Below are 12,186 nucleotides of genomic sequence, written 5' to 3'. Positions count from 1 at the left end.
TATGTAACAATTGAATGGTATTATTAACTATAGTTCAATTCTTAAGATAATAATAACAATTTAAAAGGAGACAAAATTGTTATAATCAATAGATCATTAACAGCAAAGGAGGGGATTTGTGTATCTAGTCTGTGTTCACACACATTCAAAAGTACATGTTAACATTAGGAAGAGCTAAACACGCCATGTAACTCGCCCCCTATACAAATACCACCTGGGAGGAAGGATCTCCAATTAATATATTATAATATAGGGACATTGTTTCTTTTACCCATTTCATATGCATCAATATCAAAGCAATTTTTTGCTGCATAGATGTCACCGTATATTTCATAGATACGCTCATAGAGTATGACTATTTCAGCCAAACATCTATAGCAAAATTAGCACAATTAGCTAGAGAGAGAGAGAGAGAGTGAAATATGCATTTGGCTCACAGTAAAGAGGTCATAAATCTAGTGATCAAATAAGTCAAAAACCTACATTCTGTGCAGGCAATAAGGTCTGCTATGAACTTCTCTAATTTTTTAGCAATATCCGTCTCTTCACATTGAATTAGTGTTTCATAGACATCCTTCAATGCTTCACCAAACAACTGTAGTCCTAAAAATTAACACATGCATCTCAATTGTGTATCAATTCTTAATTACCTTTAAAAATCTGTCTGTCTTCAAATGCTTTAAAAGATTCTCTAAATGCCTCAATGGTGTGATTACCATCTTTGACGCAAGCAGTCAAATTGGTTGCTAAATTATTAAGACCACGACTGATACCTTTATAAACCTGGACCATTCTAATTCAGTAGTGGCATTATAGACTTCCACAGTAGCCTGAAGAACATTGTCATATTCTTTATTAACACTATAATGAAGGGACTCCTTATTAAAAGAACACATCCTATATTAACTAACAGATATCGATAGTCATAGTTTCCGTTAGGCAGTACAGCAGGAAAACTTAAGTTGACCTTTAGGTACTGGGTCAGACTTTGGGTTTTGAGTACCACCAAATAGGCAAAGTCCACATATTTCATGTTATTTGTGCCAGCGGGATACACCCCTGTTTATGGAACAATGAATGGATGGATAGATAGTATATCATATGGATACATGGTATATTGTTAACATACCAATCCAATCTTGATGTGTAGCTTCGTCATTAGGAATCTGCCATGTGACTGTGACATTCTGATTGAATGGGACTTTTGAGGAGTAGCAGCAAAGTCAGTGGTGTTTGCACAAGTTTGTTAACCATACCCACTAGTATTAGAGAGCTAAAGAATGAATTTAAACTCTCATATTATAAGTATTGTCTTCTTACTCCATATGCATCCCACCAGCCATGATGATCAAGAACAATACAAGGGAGAGATGAGAATTTTGCTGTTGAGCCAAATCCTCCGAGATCTTCCCAGTCAGACCACTTTTTACCTCTCTCTGGTTGCCACATATGGTAGAGATGACCATCTTGCATACCAATAATGAAAACCTAAATTACATAAAGAAAGAGAGACATGGTTTGATATATTGAATAATAGATTGTAGAATGGGGGCATATTGATAGATAGACTGGTAAATGAATGCATGGAGAATGGATAGATGGACTGCCAGATGAATGAATGGGTGGACAGATGGATAGATAGAGCTAAGAGATAAATGGACTTTCCAGTGTGTGAACACGACACTACTTACTTCAAGTCCTAAGTGTATGTTGTTAGAAACAGACAATGGATTAAGGCTTTTTGGATCAGAAAGTAAATTGTCACTCAACTTGTGAAATTCGAACTCCCAAGTTACAAGGACCCCAAGGGTTTTAACTTTATCACATGTCACTTGATGAATATAATGAAGGGTGTTCCCCTCACGTCCAAATACTTCAATAACACCATTCAAAAAACTATGACCCATAGTGTGAGCAGCAGGAGCAGCATTAAATTTAGGCGGGAATGATACAAGATTATGCAAATCATTAGTAAAAGAGGTAGCACCTGTAATTATTAATAAAATGATGTTAGTTGTTTGATAAACTAAGTACAAATTATTAGCAGGTCATGTTAGTTATCAGTACAATACATAATACTGATTAGTATGTTAATACATGTATAATAACTATAACTATAAAAATATAGTATAGTGTATTATAACTATTAGTGTATTAACTAGTATAGTGTATTAACTATTAGTGTATTGACTAGTATAGTGTATTAACTATTAGTGTATTAACTAGTATAGTGTATTAACTATTAGTGTATTAACTAGTATGGTGTATTAACTATTACTGTATTAATTAGTATACTGTATTAACTATTAGTGTATTAACTAGTATAGTGTATTAAATATTAGTGTATTAACTAGTATAGTGTATTAACTAGTATAGTGTATTAACTATTAGTGTATTAACTAGTATAGTATATATAATAATTTATTACTTGTCTGCCATACATGTTTCATATGTTGATCTTCCATGACTGCATACACTTCAACACGCTATGAAATGAATGAACAAATAACAGACAAATGAAGAGAAAAATGTGCTGTTTATGAGAATAAACAAATGAATTCTCTCACAACAGAGAAAACAAATACTACTCAGTATAACTACTTATGACATTCCAGCTGGTCAACTTACCATACAAATGTATTGACTACAACATCAAAGTCATACATTAAAAAGTTCTTGTCGTCTCCAATGGGTACAAAGTTAGACCACACCCCTTTTCTCCATTGTTGATAGCTGTAATAAATACGAGACTGATTAGATTGCGACCTCACAAAGAGATGAGTCATGTTTGTAGTAGTCATTGAGACAACTTTAACTCCATCATGACTAAATTCTGAGGGTGACAAGTTGACTGGGATAGTCGAGGAAAGACTTTGTACTGCAAATGTGTTATCAGTTTGTTGTGAGAAAAGATATACCTATAACATACCACAGATGAGAAAGTTTAAAGTTAAAGCTTATGTTGGTAGCAGTAATCAGACATAATGTATCAGGAGAAGATGGTTTATCTTAATGTTGTGGGAATTAAATTACTTACTGAGCTTAAATACAAATGTCTTTTTCGTAACATGTGTAACAAAATATAATAGTAGCATTTCAAGCTGACATCAAAATATTTTAACGTCAACTTAACATCATTGTAACACAAGCATCATAAACTATTAGTTCAATTACCTGTCTGTCACAAAACTTTAACGTCAAACTTAACATCATTGTAACACAAGCATCATAAACTATTAGTTCAATTACCTGTCTGTCACAAAACTTTAACGTCAACTTAACATCATTGTAACACAAGCATCATAAACTATTAGTTCAATTACCTGTCTGTCACAAAAACTTTAACGTCAACTTAAACATCATTGTAAACACAAGCATCATAAAACTATTAGTTCAATTACTGTCTGTCACAAAACTTTAACGGTCAACTTAACATCATTGTAACACAAGCATCATAAAACTATTAGTTCAATTACCTGTCCATCAGAAGCTTGTACAAATACAACCACTCCCTTTGAGTGTTGGTCAAAGATAGCCACTGGATTTGAGATCAATGCAGGATAGGTTTTTGGAGTATTCACTGCCATCCTAACAAATATAGAGATAACAACTATAACGTTATGACGTATAAGATTTCTACCATTGTCCCCATTTCTCACTGTCTGCCGAGATAGCTACTTGTAGCTTGTCAGACACTTGAAAAGCAGAAACTGATTTTTATTGGGATTTTCGATGACGCTAATCCTCTGGTCAAGACCAAAACAAGCAGGAGCAAAAAAGAAGAAATACTAAACTCAAATACAGCCATATGGCCATGATTTGGTCAGGAAGTACGTTGGAGGTGTGGCACTGTCTGTTCACCAGTGTTAAGTAGATTTCCACCAAAGATTTCAAAGAATTCAGTTGATATTTCAAGGATTTCAATAAGACTTCACCAAGATTTCTGTGAGCTTCCCCAGTGACACTAGGATTTAGAAAATATTTTGAAGACTGTATTCAGTCATATATGGATGGACCTGTAGTTAGTATTTTATAATTAATTTTTAGTTTCTCATTTCCACTTATAAGATAATAAAACCATTCTTGAATTAAGCTTTTTTTGATTACCACATCCGAAAAGTGGACAGTACACTGAATGTGGTCTGATTAAAAATTAATTTTAATAAAAGACTAAAAATAAAAAGAAATTAAAAGATATAAACCGTCTCAATAGGTGAGGATCTCGAGAATCCAATCAAAGAAAGTCTACAGAGACTCTGTTAATTACACACTGGCAAGGCGGGAAAATATTATCAGCACACACTAACAAGCAACAGCTAACGCGTGACCAAAACTCAATGACTACATCTTTAATTAATTTTTGTAAAAAATGTTAAAATTAACGATAAAAAAATGTTCATTACTTAAAATTAACGATAAAAACGTTTATTAATTAAAATTAATGATAACTATAGTATAAGTCTTTAGCTTGTATCTGTTATATTAATGTCCTTTTTCTAAAAAAACTATAGTTGTAAAAAGATTTCAATATGATTGTAGTATACAAACAGCAATGATAAGATATTGAGTTTTAAAAGAAAATTGAATCCTAAATTAAAAGTTAATTATTAAATTAACTTAACTTTAGTTTCAAAGATATTTAAGATTGACTTTTGAAAATTTTAGTGAAAAAATGTTTGTAAAAACAATTAATTATAATAGAAAAAAAAACCATAAAGAAAAAAAAGACAAAAAAATGACAACTAAAAATAAAAATAACAAAAAGTCTCTGTAGTTGAAGAGTCACAAGAAGTCCAGTGAAGGTCTCCAATCCAACAAGAAATCCAGTGAAGGTCTCCAATCCAACAATTGTAGAAAAAAAGAAGATAGAAAGTTCCCAATAGTCCAGTCAGTCCACATGTTGAGAACATAGAGGGAGAAAGAGAAGAATAATAACAACTGAATTACTAAAGAATGGATGAGAAGTGGATGGATAGATGGAGAGACAGCTCACCTTTTTCACCACTGCTGCTCCTGCAGGGAAAGAAAAAGAGAGTAGTCATGAACTGGTAGTGACAAAGAGTGGATAGAGAGTGAAGAGAGACAGAGGAAGTGAAAAGGGACCAGCCAACACACACACACACAGCACACACACACACGCACCCTAGAAGATCAGAGCTCCCCCCGCACCTGGCGGCCTTGGATTAAAAAAAAAATTTTTTAGGCCGCCAGCGGCAGGGGGAAGATGATTAATAGGATTTGTATGAGTGTGTGTATGGTGTATGGGCTGAATAGCCCAAAAATAAAATAAAAATAAAAATTAAAAGAAGAGGAAAGAAGGCTTGAAGGAAGAAGACAGAGGAGACCACCAGGCAGGAGAGCGACTCATCTTTTTCATCCAGAGAATCGAACATCAGAGAACCGAGAACAGTCAAAACATCAGAGAACAGTCAAAACATCAGAGAACAGTCAAAAAAACATCAGAGAACAGTCAAAACATCAGAGAACACAAGAAAACCCATGGTAACTTCCAAGATGAGTCCTGTAGAAACGAAGAGAAAAGCGATTGACACAAAAAGTTAAAAGAAATAAAAATTAAATACAAAAAGAAGCAAAAGAAAATGAAATAAAAATTAAATTAAAAAAATAAAAGGATGATCATAACTGAATGAAATGATCCAGCGAAGAGGAGTGATCCAACGAAGAGACGAGACGAGATGTGAAGACGGGCGAAGTGGTGAACGAAGAGACGAGTCGTAGCGACGAAGACCCACGGGGGTTCTGGTGGACTAATACAAGCTTGCAAAATGGAGTCATTTTATATTTTCAAGACATCTCTGTCATACTTCATTTTGACAAACGCAAGGCACTAATGCATGACAATTGGCGGGAAAACCTTACCATGCATGACAATTTGGCGGGAAAACCTCACCACGCGTGACCAACATTAATTGATTTTTAATTGACTTATTAACAATTAATTAAAGGTCTTCTAAATATATTAAATATTACAGTACTTATCTGTTTTAGCCCCACAATTGTTAACAACAAGTATAACAGCTTCATCTTTGTAATGTAATGTCACAAATGTGTTGACTGAAAAAAATGATCATAATTGAAAGTAAAATAAGTTCAGTGATGATCATTTAATATAATTCAACAGCAGACAATGTAGTGTAGCCTTTTCAACCAATTATACTAACCTGCTTTGTTGGTCAGCTGACAGTCTATAATTCTGCAACCCAGCCCACTGATCAACCAAAAGAAAATAAAACAATAAAGAATGTAAGCTAACATTGCTCTCAATGAAGTCATAGTTATGTTGTAGCAAGAAATTCTTATATGAAATATGATGTAAATATTTGTACACATGAATGTTACTGTTATAGAGTCTCTGGGTCCAGTTCTGCTGGTGTACCAGATACATCTGGCTCCATTTCCTCTTTTGCAAACTGGTTGTCAATGTTATGTCCTAACATACAAGAAAATTGAGCGATTAAAGAGAACAGAGAATAGCAATGACTAAAACTATTCAATTTGGCATTTATTTCTACAATCATGTGATTCCACATTTGTCTACCCTTAACTTTTAACAACTTACAAGCCCAACATTTGTCTTATCAATTTGTATATTAAAATTAAGGAGGCATGTTCGTACAGGCTGAAACAGGTGATAGATCAGTTACTGTATTGGGTCTCTAGACATAATTTCTCTTTGCTCTTTAGCTATTATCAGGTCAATCATTCTTTTACGTATTTATAATATGTGTCCTCTTCACACCATCCAGTTATTTCCTTAATATGGTCAATGGAAAACTATCTAACAGAACAAGTATTATTACAAAGTGATTTTATTCTAATTCAATGACATAATGTATTATTAATGAATGCTTACATGACTCTTTTCCATCATTGTTATGTATAATAGCTTGAAGTGTGTCATCTCGTAGATCACATAACTGATAAAGTTGTTGACTCGATTGGCTCGTGGATCATAACCAAATTTTAAACAGTTTTTTCCATGGACCACTAGTGAAATAGTAGCCAACCAAAGGCAGCAAACTGAACCAAGAGAAAGAAGATAAATATATTATAGTATATAGAACAATGTCATAAATTTACAATGTAATGTGAAGCATACAATAAAACCTCCTCTTTAATGGACACATTTAGAAAATGCTATCAGTAATGGTATAGAGGTTAATAGACAATATTATATGATATTAAAAGGATGTCAAAGGTTATCAATTTATGGTAATAATTGGATGGCATTTTTAAAACAATATATCAAAAATTCATACATGTTGATTGATAAACTAACACTCTTAGAAAAGTAGCAGTGATCTTCAAATTTAGCTTGAAGAGTCCACAAGGCCATACAGGTCCTTCTTCGAACACTATGCACACATACAAGAGAGAGCAAAGTTAGGTTTTGTTTAAAGATTTCTACACATACCTATTTAAGTACTTTTAACTTTGGATGATTACTGGAAGATGTATCAGGAGAGGTGATTGTGGTACTTCTAAACAAAAAATGAAGTAAAATCACCAGTGTGTTAAGACTGTGTTAATTTTGTGTTAAAAAACTGGATTAATGATATGTATATGTAAGAATTGCACCAAAACCCGGACAATACCTTTTGTTTACTGGATTACTTACTACATCACCTTCATTATAATAACTCTTGTAGGACAAATTTTTTCCTCACATCTCCAATACTTCTTTGCCAATATTCATAACTCTGTTTAGAGTGAGCTTTACTCATAGCCAGATAAATGTTTCTCATCTTTCTGTGTTTAGATAGTCTGTTCTTCTAATGTCAACAAACCTATTTTCATAGTAGCAACATTATCAGTACAAATATTCCTGTCATATGTTAAATTAACACTGACTGTGACATTTACATTTCCCATACTATAAGCTCCCTTATGTTCCAGAATATTTAACGGCAAGTGTTAATTGAATACATTCCATATAAATATATTAAACAATAATTATCCATTATAAATCTCTTCTTCGATTGTTAGAACAATATGTAAGCATATTTGGTGATGACTTCCTTCTCTGAAACTTTGGTGACATTCTCATCATCATAATATAACCTTTATACAAAAAAAATGAAAATTACTTTTTCTCTCTCTCTCTCTCTCTTTTCTACCTGTTCTATCTCCTACAGGTGATTTAATTGTGGATGTGTAATGGCCAAAGAAAACAGTACCATAATGATTCACAGTAGCATACAAATCATAAAGTGTCTCTGAAGTAATTTGGGTAGCAGCCTCACCTAGTATATATGGAGCCATATTGAGCCCTCTATTGAGTAGAGAGATACTGAATTGATCTATTTATGTTTAGTGGTTTCTGACCTCAAAGGGAACTTGACTAATTATCGATTTTATCTCTCATTACTAAGTTAAGAAATGAAAATCTTTTCAAGTGTATGATCAACACAGGAGGAAGACGCCATACTGATATCTGTTTAGTAGCTTCACGATGTTCCTTACACCGAGGACAATACCTAGAGAACATACAGTATTGTTATGATCTCATTATATAACTTCATGAATTAAGTTTATATTATTTAAACCTTCTAGCTTTATAACTACTATAGTACAATATGGGACATGTAAAGGAGTGTCCATATATGTACCATAACTCTTAATTATATATTATAGCTAGTATATTACAAAGTACAGGTCATTAATACCATAGTCCAATACAAAGTACAGGTCATAAATACCATAGTCCAATACCAAAGTATAGGTCATTAATACCATAGTCCAATACAAAGTATAGGTCATAATACCATAGTCCAATACAAAGTATAGGTCATTAATACCAGGCATTATCTTTAGGTAAGTGTTTCTGGTTCAGTGAACAACAAGAGACAATCTTCTAATTTAATATCACAACTATTATAAAAGAAGGAAACTAAGTTTATTGTGAACATGAAAAGATGTCATTACTTTTCTCTGATAAATCCTTAGCAGCTTTTCTATAGAGCTAAATTTAAAAATAGATATATAATGATATATTCTCTTTATAAACAGTAAATTACTTGTCATCTTTTACAGTGACTTCTACAAAAATCTTTGTCTTTAGGATTGTTTCTCCAGTCCATTGCTAAGTACTGAGTTGGTAATGATAATGTCTCTTTACCTATGTTATATAACAAAAAATATTTTATAATGTTAGGAGATATAAGAAATACCTTTATTTTGAAGTGGACCCTCTCCTGAGATTTTATCCCCATACTCATTCCAGGAATCAAGTCAAACATTGGTCTCGGACCTGCAGATTCATGTGTGGAAATATTTTGGCTATCACTGTTTCCACTAGTAGCTGTGTCGTCGACAGTAGCAAGTAAACAGAGGGAGGGGCAGTGGGTGGATCCACCTGTTAAGAGTAGGTCTATGATACATTACTGACCATCTATTAGAATATATAGCAATCATGTGATGTTTTAAATAGTTTCATTACCTAGCATATAGTTCAGCCTTTTCAGCAATCTTATCATAAGTTAATGATGTGATAGGTAGACTTATTACAAATGGAAGTGCTATTGGTGTTCTAATATTGAGTTTACAATGTAACTTGTGGAAGTCCCAGTTTGTTGCTGACACTCTCTAAGAGAGAGAGAGAGAGAGAGAGATCAGTTGAAGAGAGATCTAACTAAATCTTTCACAACTTACTTGCTACAATAAGCAACATATTACACGTCGACCACATCTTTTTAACTCAATTCTTTTCTTACCACACTTCTTTCGACTACACTTAATAGGAAGTGGAGGATATTGTAATCGCTGGATGACATAAATTTCAACAATTTTATCCTTAGCTTCAAGATATGACAATACCTCAGAACTACATATACATGTCATAATACTAACTGATCAATAGTTACTACACAACAATGACATCATCATCTCTTATTTCTGAAATAGGCTGCTTGCTATTGGAAAACATGTTTTGAAAATTGTCATTGCATGCTTTAAATACACGTAACTAGATAAAAAGATGAGTATACATTACATTCTAGTCACATGACTAAAACAACTAACTCTTGTCATTTGTATGCCAGTTTTCCTAGCAACTGAAGCCTTCAGAAGTTCAAAAGTAGCTTCAGGGGGAAGTTGAAGAACAACCTGTAATAAAGAGAAGCTGTAAATAATGGAAATATAATTTGACAAAACTGACTTCTTCTGGTTGTTCTCAGGATCCTTGGAGATAAAAACAACAGATAAAAATACGTGATTTTCGTGGTAGGGGTACTGACAGAGACATGAAAGGGTCAAAGGTCACAGAGAGACCTACCAAATAAGGAAAGTAATATTGATGAGGTGGGTGTGGTTATTACCTTACTACATTCTGGACAAAAACTAATGTGGACTTAAACTGGCCACCAAAAAGGTCAACAAAAAATGAGTCATTTCTTTCTTGTACAAACTCCATGATGGACTGGTACTACACTATTGATGTGATCCCTCGTTCTCAGCCTAAATCAGAGCATAAACACACTATGCATATTATAATTAATGTGACTTACCTGTGATGTGAGAGCTTTGTCTTTGATTTTGTTGAGATCTTCATGAAGAATGTCCAAGAGAAATGTCGTAAAACTCGTGTGCATCCTGTTGTGAGGTAACCACTGAATCGATCACCTTTTAATGAAACTAATTCCTAAAAAAGAGAATAAATGAGACAAGAAAATAATAAATTAAATCACCTTTAATTGTTTGGGGGCAAAACCACTGGATTTGTCCAGACCATAGTTTATCTATTACTGATGCAAAACATTCTGATAGCTTTCCCTGACAACCTAATGGATTGGTTACATAATATCTCTTTTATATTGTCCTCCAAGGAAAAAAGTCTCGTACTTCAACAGTGTACTAAGACATTGGACAAACACTGCTCATAAAACATGTGTTTCCATATTAGCAATCCAGTTAAACTGGGCCCGGAAAACAGTTCTGATGAGAGACGATGAAAAAGGATTCGGTTGGTCGATCTAGGTGATGGAAGTTTGGCAGAAGAAACAGGGGACTTTGATTGAGGGATGATCCACAAAATTCAGGATTATTTTGCCTTGTTATTAGAAGTATTAAGAGATGGATAGCCCCAGTGATATTATTATCAATGAGAGATTGGAGGATTAGATAGATCGTTCAACATTTGGTGGTCAAGTGATGATAGACTAGGTTTCTTACGTAAACATGAATGGATTGAATTCAAGAACAGTCTGACTGTCTTTTGTACTGACCACACATCCTTGTGATGTCGTTGACAACTCGTCAGAATCTATATCTAAATTATTCATTCCATTTATATCATTTGAAGATATTCGATTTTTCTGTTTCCATGGCAACAACAGATTCCAGGTGAGGTGTCTGTGCAGTGGGTGTGGTTTGGAGAAGAGGAAAAATTATGTCCGTACTTGGTGACAGACTTTCTAGACACTTCCATCTGATGTGTGGTCGAGTTTTAGTTAGTAATAACTCAATGTGTTTATCTCTAACAAAATACTGTGATTTATCAGGAACAATAGAATCACTGAGAGAAAGAGAGAGAGAAAGAGGAGAGAGAAGAGGAGAGAGAAAGAGAGAGAGAGAGAGAGAGAGAGAGAGAGATAAACTCAAGAGTACAGGACACAAAACATAATTTATAAGTACAATATTCTTACAAAAGATTGATGTTCCAAGGAAATGTGTAGCAGGAGTAGAACCAGGATAAGAGTGAAGAAAACGATTGTCACTATAAGAGAAACACTATGATTATACAAATGACAACTGTATGTACTAACTTGTACTGAAACTGTACTATCAATGACTGTCTGTTGAAAGAAATAACACATGATTGAGGGTATTAATATGAGGAACCATTAGTTTGACTGAAATAGTCTGGTCTATATCCTAGAGAGAGAGAGAGAGAGAGAGAGAGAGAGAGTAAGACATAATCATTGTAGCCATAAATACTTTTCTATCATATCATGAGTTAAGTACTTCAATTGATGAACGAGCTAAAAAGTAAGTCCATTATCAATATAAAACTGTTAATATTTTCTCTTACTTTCCATATCACCAAAGAACTTTTTAGCAGAAGGAAAGATATGGTTATCAAGGTGAGACAGAGACTGCGGAGGTGAGTTTGGGGTGGAGTATGATACATCTCTTCCTCCTCCTCCTCATCATCATACTATAGCAGGT

The 12,186-nt window shown here is 33.7% G+C and overlaps 1 pseudogene; it reads right to left on the bottom strand.

The window, feature by feature from the left end:
• Positions 1 to 271: 271 nt before the first annotated feature.
• LOC121366585 lies at positions 272 to 10,610 on the bottom strand (annotated as a pseudogene).
• Between the last annotated feature and the right edge of the window lie 1,576 nt (positions 10,611 to 12,186).

Source organism: Gigantopelta aegis, unplaced genomic scaffold, assembly GCF_016097555.1.
Source record: "Gigantopelta aegis isolate Gae_Host unplaced genomic scaffold, Gae_host_genome ctg6293_pilon_pilon, whole genome shotgun sequence".
NCBI classification, from domain to species: domain Eukaryota; kingdom Metazoa; phylum Mollusca; class Gastropoda; order Neomphalida; family Peltospiridae; genus Gigantopelta; species Gigantopelta aegis.
The sequence above is the reverse complement of the archived record's forward strand: the minus strand, read 5'-3'. Positions and strand labels throughout refer to the sequence as shown.